This window comes from Tamandua tetradactyla, chromosome 8, assembly GCF_023851605.1.
Source record: "Tamandua tetradactyla isolate mTamTet1 chromosome 8, mTamTet1.pri, whole genome shotgun sequence".
In the NCBI taxonomy this organism is placed as follows: domain Eukaryota; kingdom Metazoa; phylum Chordata; class Mammalia; order Pilosa; family Myrmecophagidae; genus Tamandua; species Tamandua tetradactyla.
In genome coordinates, this window is record NC_135334.1 from 25869055 (window position 1) to 25880817 (window position 11763).

Consider the following 11763-nt stretch of genomic DNA (forward strand, 5'->3'; position numbering starts at 1 on the left):
AAAGCTACAGAGATATGTTATACTGGAAATGGTTGGACTCCGATGGTTCTTTGTAGGGAGGGGGAGGAGGAAAGCAGGGAGATCATCTTAGTGTAGAGAAGGTACAAGGACCTTTGGGCAGGTCTTTCCTGGAGGGCTTGGGAAAATGTGCTCTGACTTCCATGAAAGAGTGGATTGAAGATCAAAGCCATTTAGGGGGGAACACTCTATGCTCTGGTCTTCTGGAAGGAAAATTGAGCAGAGTCATAAATAGACCCTTATTATAAATTCGAGTTGAAAATAATACCCCACAATGGCTAGGATGGAGTGAAGATAAGATGCTAGCATTGGGATGTTGTGGATATAATTTTTAGTGAATGTCTGCTTCTTCTGTCTCAAAAGACAGATCCTTCTACTGTTCTAGGCTAAGTCCTTCACCTGTGCTCATGATCTCATTCCTTTGGAAACCTTGCTCAATATTATCATCCCCACCCTGTGCCAACTTGTTGCTTCAATCTCTACCTGGCCACTGTCCCTACCCCTAAATCTACAAAAAGTCTTTTCTCTCCTATGCCTCTCCCTCAACCCTGTGTTCCCTTTTCACACTGATCTCTTTCCTTTCATGGTACATTGTGTGGAAACATTTTCTGTCTATTTTCCTCATCCCATTTGCTTTCTGACCTCTGAAAAGAGTTTCTGCTCCCACCATTCAGGCATATATCAAGTCAACATTTATTGAGCACCTCCTAGGTGCCCCCACACCCTGGGGAGCAGTCAGGCAGTCCCTGTCTGTAAGACTTTACTCCCATTTAGGGCAGTCAGACACTACTAGAGATGACATGAATAAATGCCAGATTACAGGGGTTTTACACGTTAGGAAGGCATGGGATATGGTCCTACAAGAGCAAATAGCAAGCAGAAATGACCTAACAGGCCAGGGACAGCACACAGTGGCCGGCTTGTCACCAAATCCCATGGACTCTTTAGTTATGAGATGACAATGAAAGCTCCCTTGAGAGACTTTAAGGCATGCTCAGAGGGGCAGCAGAAGTCCTGACAGAATGCTCTGCCCCAATCCAGGGGGTGGGAGAGCGTCAGGAAGGGCATCTTTGGGCTCCCTGTGCCTAGAATGCCTTCTTTCCCTGCTGTGATTTGCCACCATCTACACTTTTTTAGACAAATTCAAGTTGTACCTTTTGTTGACGAAGCTTTTCCAAATCACCTGCTTCCCCACCTCGCCCCACCAACCCCCACCACCGCAATCCTACCTCAATAACCCTGGGTGCATGTCACCGTTCTCACTCTTAGCACATGGAGCCACGCTCAGTTTTTTCCTGTCTGTATGCCTTCTCAGCTCAGGGGTGAGGGCAGCAGGAGACAGATCAGGATATGGTTTTATTCACTTTCCTGTTCCCTCTGCCCCGACTGCTACCTCATGCATGTACACCGCCACCCCTCGCGTGTGCAGGATGGAAGGATGGATGGGTGGGCGATGAGTGAATGACTCCAAATTCCTGTGCAGCTGAACCCTCCATCTGCAGAGTCAATGAGCTATCTTTGAAAGACACCTTCAGAGGACTGCGGAACAAGGGCTCAGGAGAGCTGGGTCTGGGGTCTGGCTAAAGTCACTGAGTTGTATCATTTTTTTGCAATTTGCTTTACCTCTTTGTTCTCAGTTTTCTAAAGGGTGACATATGAAAATTCGACTCTTTAATTTCCAGGACTCTTTCAATTACTCTGAATTTTTATTCTCTGTTTCCTCAAGGGAGATAAGACCCTCTCTTGGGTTGAAACGATGTTTTCTGTCCCCTCAACAAGTATTTGCTGGATGCCCATTGTGAGCCCAGCAACTCCTTGGTAAGGTGGAGTTTTATAGGGGTGAGAAGAGGTTGTGTTCCTAGCTTCCAGTGAAATTGCTGCTCAGGTGAAGAGAATGGGCAACTGGCCAGGTCAGGAATGGTAAAAAGATGCCATGGCTTTCAATGACCTCTTTTGCTCTCTAAAGCCATGATAAGTGGCACTCTGACCCTATACCCACAGCTACCCTATTTCTTAAGAAAGGATTTGGCTTCTTCCAACTCAGTGCCTCTGCTCAGAAGATTCTGCTGTGTTTGGGAGATGTTTTAACCTCTAAGGACCTGCCCTGGTTGTTCATACTATAATCGAAACTGACAACTGACTTTCTGTTTTTAAAAAAGTCATGTATTTTCTTCCTCTCAGCTCCGCTTCTTCCCTCACTCTCCCTCCCCCAGCTTCATCATCCCCCTTCCTAAGTTGATAGTGAGTCTTATTAAGTGGTGCTGTGTCAGAAACTGTTGAATTGTGTCAGCTGGAAATGGGACATGATTAAGTACATAAAGGAGCCCCAGCCTTGCCTGCCACAACATTACACAACAGAAGTCTTGGCAATATGCAAGCATGTTTCCTTTCTTTCCTTCCTGGTGAGCAGTGAGACCTGCCTCTCCCTGTCTGCATGGGTCCTGGTGCTAGATCTTTGGCTGGACTCAGAATGGTGCCCAAGTTGGCTAAGCCAGAAGGAGGAAGTGGTGGTGGTGGTGGTGGTACTATGGAATGTGGGTCTCAGGCGGTGATGCTTTGGGGGCTTGTATAAAATCAGGCCACGGCATGCCTGGTTAGCCATACTCCATGGCACGGAAAATGGTTTCTTATGGGAGAAGTGTCTCCTACGGCTGACCATAGTTCAGATGGGCTTGTGCCTGCAGAGTTCTTCAAGCAGGGACACGCTTGTCCTTTCCTTCCCCCCCCAAATACTTTATCAAGCCTGGAACAGCGAGAGGAATGTGAATAGCGTGCCCCTAAGAGACCCCTGGGACCAGTTGCCTTGGCAGAGGTGATTGCTCAGCTGCTCTCTGTCTCCCACTTCTTCCCTTCTGCAGCAAGGCGGGAGCATGTTAGCTACTTTCTCTGTGTTCCTTCTGAAAGCCCACCTACTCCTGTAAAGCTTTCAGCTGGCCCCTTGCTCAATTAGAAGAGGCTAAACAGAGTGTATGTGGAGAAACGGCCAAGCCCTTACCGTCGGCCCAGGCAGGATGTCTGTTGGTGGAAAGTCTGAGCGTCTTCTGAGGGGGGCAGGACCCAGAACTCAGTCCTCTTCCCCAGGTCCAGCTGCCCCTGCGCCACCAGGATGGGGCAGGAATTGATGAGGACTCAGAGCATGCCCCTGGTTAGGTAACTGAGGATTGCATTAGAGGGATGGGACTTCTGGGTACAACTAAAAACCAACAGAGGAAACCCAGGATATTTCTTTGGAGCTGGGAGTCTGAATACCCCTGACCACCCCTTACCTGCTTCTGAGTTGGTACCTTTTGTTGTCCAACTGTCTTGACCTCACTAGGGGAGAAAATGCCCAGCGTTGATGTTGTGAGGCACCTCTAATCACATTACTTACCCGAATTCTGGTATTCCTCACACACGGGACATCTTTGTCTGTGTCTGGACTTTTAAGGAGCCTTTACTTGTAAGTTTATTAAAATAGCACCTTGCCTCAGTACATACGTCCTCTGTGCCCTGCTGTCTCATTTTATAGAGAGGGCAGTTAACACAAACGCCTGTGTGTTTCCCACCTTCCTTTTCTCTCTCATTTCCAAATCTCTGCTTTGGTTTGGGGTTAGAGCCTTTTGACCCATAGCAGAGAGTCCTGCATGCCCATGCACCCAGGCTCCTCGGCTGTCCTTCTCGGGGAGATGTGGTGGTTCTGCCCCTCAGCGAACTTGAGCAAAGCTTGCAGTACTGCGAGGGCCCCAATTCCTTCCTGAGTTACAGATCTCTATTTCCAAAATGCCCATTGGGTATGTCGGCCTCTGCTCCAGATTCATTCTTGAATTCTCCCTTTCCATTACTGCTTGCATTCAATCTACAACAGGTATTATAGATTTTACTGCCTAAATACCTCTTCAATCAATCACCACCTGCTCAGCTCTATAGCCACAGCCTCAGCTCAAGCCCTCTTCGCTTCTCTCCAGGATTATTTCCTCTTTTCCTCCTTCTTGCTATTCCTGCCTTCATCCCTACCTCCTTCACTCCACCACATTGTCCCAGAGTTATCTGTCTCAGACACATACCTGTTCATGTCACTGCCCTGCTGAAAAAATTTCACTGGTTCTCCTTCATTTTTATTATGATGCACAAGGACCTTCTCAATTTGGCTTCTGTCTCTTGTTCTGGCCTCATCTTCTACCATTCTCACCTTCCAAACTATGCTCTCGCCATGCCAAACTACTCACCACTCCCTGCCCTGCTGTTTCCATTCACGGTTTTGTGCCTTTTATACACATTCTATCCCCTGCCTGGAATGCCTCCCCCTGCCTCCCTCTATCTGCCCTACCTGGCAAACACTTAGTCCACCCTCAAGACCCAAATGAATGGCCCTCTTCTCTGGGAAGCCTCTTCCGATTGCCCTAGGGGCTTAGCTCATTGCTTTACAAGACATTGCTTGTATCTCAATCAATTGTCATATTGACTTATAATTATTTGTTCATACGAAGTTCTTTCTCACTAAATAATGAGCTCTTTGAGTGTCAGAACTAAGCTCCTAGCAAGCTGTCCAGCACAGAGGGTAGATCCTCAATAAATGCTGAATGAATATAAGAAATTTGTAGGGGTGGGGTGGGGAGGGTATATAGGTAAAGGTAAATTTGTGAGGAAATGAGAGAAGACTGGGACTGGACAGTTTTTATGGCTAAAAACAATGTCCCCATGGTCATCTGTGCATCCCCAATGCACAATATTTAAGCCTGTTGACTTTTCATGTGAATACATTCACAAATCAGATAAAATCCTCATCTGTCTATGCGTTTCTATTTCTGCTTTAAATAGCATCATCAATGCAGCCGATGGGGGACCTGAGCCTATAGAAAAATGGCCCCATTCTTTCAGTCCCACGCCTTCTCTCTCACAATCCTGTCACACGCCTTGGCTATGTTCTATTTTCCACAGGTCTGTGGAGGTCCAGTGTGTTGGGATTTCGGGCCAGCATGAGTCTAAGCTTGAAACTATGATCAGAGTCCAAAACCTGTCAGATTCCTCCTCACCCACCAGTTGTGATGGGCTTCTGTTTCTCAGATACTGGAGCAGTTGAGAGAAAAATCCACGCACAGTTCATGAAAGCAGGAGCTCACCTCAGCAGCCCTCAGGAATTTGGCATTTAGCTACCTTTTATTTGGCTTGCAATGTTTTGTCCATTTCTAATACATGGCTTTATGTGTTTAGCTTGTGTACAAAGTTAGCTCTCATGAATGGCTTATATTCTGTCTAGAGGGACTGTGAGTCCTGGACTGGAGGCTGTGAGCAGAGTGTAATATAATTCCTGTGGTTTATTAACCATAATAACCAGAAATCTCTAGCCACTACTATATCTGCATAGAAGTTTTTCTGAATTTCCAATTATTTTAGCTTTCAACACAAACTGGACAGAAAATTCATTTTAATGCAGTTGGGCTTTTTATTCTTTCTGAGCTGAGACTAAGTCATATGCTGTGTGAACTCTGAGTTCCAAGGCCATAGGAGGCTGTCCACCTCCTGGTGACATCTTCTGGGCACCAGAAGTAGTCTTGGGAGCCAGGACAATGAAGAGCCTTTGGAGAGGCTACTTTCCATTTCCCTTGGCCACCTTCTCTGTGAAACTACCATCCTCAGGAATCAACTTTGACCCTGTGAAAACTAACAGAAAATGTCTGAGAGACTTAGTTCCAAGAAAAAAAAAATTGTATATAAATATACACACACACACACACACACACATATATATGGATCTGTTAGGCCAAATTTGGGGCTGGTTCTTTTTTTATTTTTCTGTCTATCCCTTTAATGGGTGATAAAATTGATTGAATCTCTGGCTGTAGATGACTTCAGAATATTAGTTGGGATGGTATTGATTTTTTTCTCTCTTTATAAAGCTTTTCTATAAAGTAAGCACCTGACGACTTTAAGTTACGAACTTTGAGTTAAATTATGAACCTTTTAGCTTTGCATTAGAAGTGGTATCTGGAACCTGATTTGCTAGATCAAACCACATTAGTTGTGTTATGTTATTTTCTAAAAACACATTTCAGAGAAATAACTCCAATCTGTGTTGCGTTTTATAGAGCAAAATAATTGAATGGCGGCTGTTTGTAATTTTAGCAATCTCTTAACCTTAATCATATTTAATGGCTTTTCTCTTCAGGCTAACAGGAGAGAGAAAAAAAAGGTTCCAGCTCCATTATATAACCGCGCTCCAGTAATGCACCCCGGTCCTTGGCAGCACTGTAAATTCCTCCTCTCTGAATTGTTGGTTCGGGACAATCATTCAGCAGGGAATTACTTTCTCATCTATGAAATAAATGAGATGTTAAACTAGTTTTCTGCTTCCTGTGGTACAAATGTAACAGCGTGCAGCCCCGTGCAGGGAGAAGACAAATGTCCAGGACCTCCGGTGATGGCAATGGGAGCTGGGGAAGGGCTCGGGGTTCTGCGATCAGCGTGAGTGTGAGAGTGTGGCCCGTCGGGAAGGGAGCCCGCCAGGCAATGAGCGGTAAAGCGCAGAGAGTGCGCGCACACCTAAGGAACTGGAGGTGCAAGCTCCTGGAATCAGCAAAGCCAGGGAAACCAATCACGCACATAGCAGAAGGATGCCTCTGTCCCCTGGAGTCCCTGCGCTGCCGTCTGCTTCTCATGGAGGAGAAAGAATTGACTGGTTGCAGGTGACACTCCTTGCAGTTTCTTCTTTAGAGCTTAAAACACATCTCCACTCAGGATTGCACTGGCTTTCACAAGCTCTGTGGGACATTGGAAAGAATGGGGAAGTATTCTTCCCGTTCTAGAGGTGGGGAAACTGAGACCTGGGAAAGGGCTGAGGATGAAGGTGATGAGTTAGGGGGTAAAGCTGGGATTAAAACTCCAGTGTCCCAAAGAGATCTAAGCTGAGGATTCCAGCCCCCTGATTACAGGCTGGTAGCTGCTGTTGCTGCTGCCCCTGCAAAGAAAGGGGAGCTCAGACCTACGACCCGATGCTTCCAGCACTGGAGCATCTCGAGCCCACCTCCTCTCAATAACCAACCTCAGGGGCACTAGTTCCGGGCCTAGAAGTCCAGATGGATTTGACTTTGCTAAGGTGGGCCACCTCCTGAGATGCCGTCTCTATTCTTGCTCTTGTCCTGTTGAGTGCTGCAGATTTCCTTTAGAAACAGGCCCAGCTTTCTTGGCTTTTTTCTCATGCTGCTTAGATAATTTGCTAGTCTTTTTTATGGGAGGAGAGAGAAGGGGGTTGAGTTGTGCCCTTGTACACATCCCACCCACCACAGGTTGAGAGACATTCTGAAATAATGGTGAGAGATGATTTTTATTGAGCATCTATTATGTATCTTATATTGTGCCTGGCACTCTAAGTACATTATTTTATGTGATCCTTACAGTAAACTTGTGAGGCAGCTTTCATGTCCCCATCCTTTAGGTGAAGATGCTGAGACTTAGAAAGTGTGATTAAATTGCTAAAAATTACATCTAAAATAAGTGATATAGTTGGAATTCAAACCCACTTCACTATGCTTGAATATTACTTTCTTTGAGAAAACTTTCTTCACCTCCCAGACTTGCTGAGATCCTTCTCATAACCTGTTTTACTACTCCCTCATCACTCACTTATTTGTGTGATGATTTTGGTTTTCCAATAAATTGCAAGCTCCAGGAGAACAAGAATCTTGCCTTTCTTGATTACCACCTTGGCAAGTCCTCAATAAATGATGAATGAATGAATGAATGAATGCACTATATGCCCACTGACTCCATGTAGCTTCCAGCCCAGCCTGGAAGAGAATGTTTCTTCATGAAGGGGAGGCCCACTTCTCTGCCTGCTGTAGAATCATAAGTGTCCAGGTGCCTGAAATGCCACGTGCTCCAAGCCATTTCAAACCAAAGTCCTGGGGTTTTCAGAAGCCTGTGTCTCGGATCAGGCAAGCAGCTGGTGCCTCGTTCTCAGGCTCAGTTTAGCCCAGGACCCAGCTCTGCTGAGACAACTGCTTGCAGATTGTGAAGGCTTTGTGTGTCGTTACTAATTAGAAAATTGCCTTTGGAATTGAAATATGTTCCACAGATGAATTTACTGAACTCCTCGCCGAGGTGTGATTCTCTCATGCTTGTTGTGAGACAATCCCACTCTGAGGCGGCATATGGAGATATCAACATCTCTGCAAATTACAAAATCATTGGTGTTCAAAAATAGTCCCATCTTCTTGGGTGCCCTCAAATAGCTGGGCTGACCACCGGGCAGATCTGGGGCCTGGAACTGTCCATAGGTGAGGGGGCAGCAGTTGGTTTCCTCCAAACTGTTCTTATCGGTTAGTTTGTTGTTCCCTCCCTTAGCTTCTCTGCCTCTTGCCCAGGGCTCTGGAGTCCTCCTAGGATAAATCTGGAAGCGTGGTCTACAGCCCACTCGTGTGCCAAGAGCTGAGTTGAAAATACACATCTTCACTGGTGTTTATTTAAAACAGCACCTTACTTCCCACTATCCAGGATAATCTTTTTGGCATTATCAGAAAACAATGTCTTAACGTGCCTAATGTCTCTGACAGTTTGGGGGGCCGTATTTTTCTCATTGCTAGAAGGCAAGAAAGGGTAGGAAAGATGGGCTAAGAAGTCACACTTACTAAATTCATGATCAGAAAGAATTTGAGAGCCATTGACCGATGGCAACTGACCTTACCTACAGAACATACCGGGTCAGGAGATCTTCGTAGGTGCTGATGAGGTTCTCAACTGTGAAGGAAGCATAGGTACAGCAGCCACCTTGTGACTTATTACTATCTCCCTGGTGTTCTTAGCCTTATTGTCACCAAATGATATATATTATCTTATTTAATCTTCTCCACAACCCCCGATCTACAGGTGAGAAAATAGTCTGAGAGAGGTCGAAGAGCAGCCCAGGATTACACAGCTTGCATGGGATTGAATCAGGTTTTAAACTCGGATCTGACTGTCCAAAGCCCTCATTCTTTCCACGCAGGGATTAGGTCTCAGGGAGCAGCCTGCAGGGAGCCAGCATGAGGATGGGGCCCAGAGAGAGGACGATGGGGGGCAGTACTGGCATTCCGTGACTTCAGAGCCAGAACCCAGCTGAGCCTCAATAAATGTTTGTAGGAGAAAGCAGATTAACACAGTATGACTGTTTTCAGCAGGTTCCCCCATGAGAAGGTAAGAAGAGGAAAGGGATTGGTATTGAGCGAAACACGCAAAACTCTGACTCCTTGGGATGTCGGAAACAAGGGAGGAGAAATGCAGTGAAATTTCAGAGCCTTCTTGAAATACTTTTGGAGGAGCTTGGTACTGAGACTGGCAAAAGACTTCTCTCACGCTTCCTTTCCCTTCCCCCATCCACCGTCCTTCGGAGAATCCAGGGGCTCCGTCTCCCAGCTGGCATTGACACTAATGACTTCCCAAAGGTGGGTGCCCTGCTTCTCTCTGCAGACCTGGCAAAGTGAGGGCCTCCCCCACAGCCTCACCAGTTCTTTCCCCACTCATGCCCCTTCAGCCTGATGGAAACGACAGGGTGTCACAGCCGTTGTTGAAGAGATATTCAACTTATCTCTAGCCCTCTCTTCATTGCCAGTGCCTCCTATCGCATAAACATGCATGTGTCTCGTCATCTGGGAGTGTTTTTGGTGTGTGTGCGTGTGTTTGTGTGTGCCCAGCTCCCGCCTGACATCAAAAGAAAATTATTAAAGAAACCAATCATCTCCCCCGTCCCTAGCAAAAGGACAAATAACTTAGTTTTCTAGTGCGCGCCACGGCCTGACGTCCCCCGCCCCCTCCGTAACGAGTTCTTTCTGAGCCGCCTCGCCAGGATCCTAATTGTTTTTAAATGTCTGTGCTAACCGCTTCACACGGAGAGCATCAATCTGCACACGGGTAACTGAGAACCACGCTGTTGCTTAGAATGACACATTTTTGCAGTAATTAAAAACATACTTAAGAAGACTTGACTTCTCCGGTTCTGAGGGTGGGTTGGCATGGGTGTGGCTGGGGTGGGGGCAGCCCCTGGTTTCCAGCCCGCATTGGCTCGGGGAGCCTGTGGGCTGGCGGCTGAGTCAAAACCTCTTCCAGCACAAGAGGAATGGCCAGCTTGTTGAGTTGCTCAGGGCAGTGCTCCATTCTACCACTTCCACGACCGGTCTGCAAGCCGCTGCGGAGCAGGGCCTGTCTTCTGTCTGCTGACATTCTTTCCCCACCTAGTAATGTCTGGTGCGCGAGCTCTGCACTGCTTGGCGGTCAGCAGGGCCTGCCTGCCCCCAGTCAAGCTGCTGACTCATCTGCCCTTGATGGGTTAGTCCATCCATGCATGAAGACTGTGCATGTGAAACTGGGCAGCAGGCAAAGGGAAACTCTGGGATGAATGAATCATTTTAGCATCTCCCTTCTGTTCCCAGAATTCTGGAATCTCAGGAGGACGAGAGAGTGACTTCCCCTGTGCTTTTTGTAAGCAGGTGTTTGTGTTGCTATACCTGGGAAGTCCAGAAACTGTAGGAGGGAGCATAGGAAGGCTTGAGGTTGGGTGGGGACGTACTGGGAACCATGGGTGGGGCAGATACTTGTTGTAAAGCCTGAGAATATTTTTTGCATCTTTGCCAGTTTTGATAACTATTTTCCAGGATGGTTGGGAGAGAAATAAAGGCTCTGCTGAGAAAGGAGCAGGAGTCCAGAAACATCATGAAGTTCTTGAAGGATTATTAGGCAGGTGAGAATGTAAGAAGGTTAGAATGGACAGAGATGGGCTGGGGAGGAAGCAGGGCTTTAGATAGGGGAGGGTGGACATAGTTGTACGTTCTTGGATCAATGAGCCAGGGAGATGTCAGGGCATCTTCATCCCTGCACATTCTGGCCAACTTGGGCTGGGCTGAGGGCTGGGAGTGAGGAATTCCAGCCAGAGGGCCTCGCGCTCTGGTTAAAGGAAGGTAGAAGAGCCTCAGGAGCAGACGGTGTCTGGCTGGAGGAGCAGTTGGTGCCTGGCATATCCTGTTGCACCCACCAAGAGGGAAGCCCCCCGACAGCTACAGGGCCTGTGAGCTGACCCCAATGTCAGCTCTTGCCCCACCAAGCTGTTCCTGGTTCCAGCTGTTGCAGCATCTGCTGAAGGCAGGCGGACAGAAAGCAGGATCTGCTCGGGGACTTCCTTCTCTCTGGTCTCCAGGCTCAGAAAATTCCTTCCAACCACAACTGCCACCTCTGCCCCCTCCCTGACGAGACAGGAGATATTTGTGTGTGTATATGTGTGTGTGTGTGTGTGTGTGTGCTATGCTTCTGTGTGGATGTGTGTGTTTATATGTGTGTGAGTGCTGAGAAAAACATAAATAAAGCCTTATAATTACATTTGGTCTACACAACCCTAACTTTGCATGGAAACAAGTTATGCACCAACCTCTGACAAAATGTGAACCTTGGTCCTTGTTTAAACTCAAGCTGCATGAAAACAGTGCATCCCCAGCTCTTGGGCCATAAAAAAATAAGTAAATGAATGAAATAAAAAATAGAATTCACAAAGAGCAGTGCTCCAAAGTCTGTCTGTTGCTGGAAGGAATTCTACACGGATGCTTCCTCTCTCTGAACTGGGAGGTGAAGCTGATGCGGGGAGATGCAAATCCAGCACAACTCCTGAGCAGTTTCCCTTTAAGCAGCACATTATGCATTAACCTGTAAGACAATATGTTTTAAAGAGAACCACATTCATCACCTCGGAAAAGTCATATTAACATAATTTCTGGGAAAGAACAATGGGGGAGAAATGTTAGTCATTGT

The 11763-nt window shown here is 46.9% G+C and overlaps 1 long non-coding RNA gene across 1 annotated transcript; it reads right to left on the reverse strand.

Annotated features, from left to right (window-relative positions):
* Window positions 1-5426: 5426 nt before the first annotated feature.
* Window positions 5427-9583, reverse strand: LOC143643301 (uncharacterized). The gene is made up of 3 exons (XR_013156201.1): window positions 9474-9583; window positions 8678-8730; window positions 5427-5658 (listed from the first exon to the last, which is right to left on the reverse strand). It is a non-coding gene; the product is annotated as an uncharacterized LOC143643301 (long non-coding RNA).
* Window positions 9584-11763: the final 2180 nt, after the last annotated feature.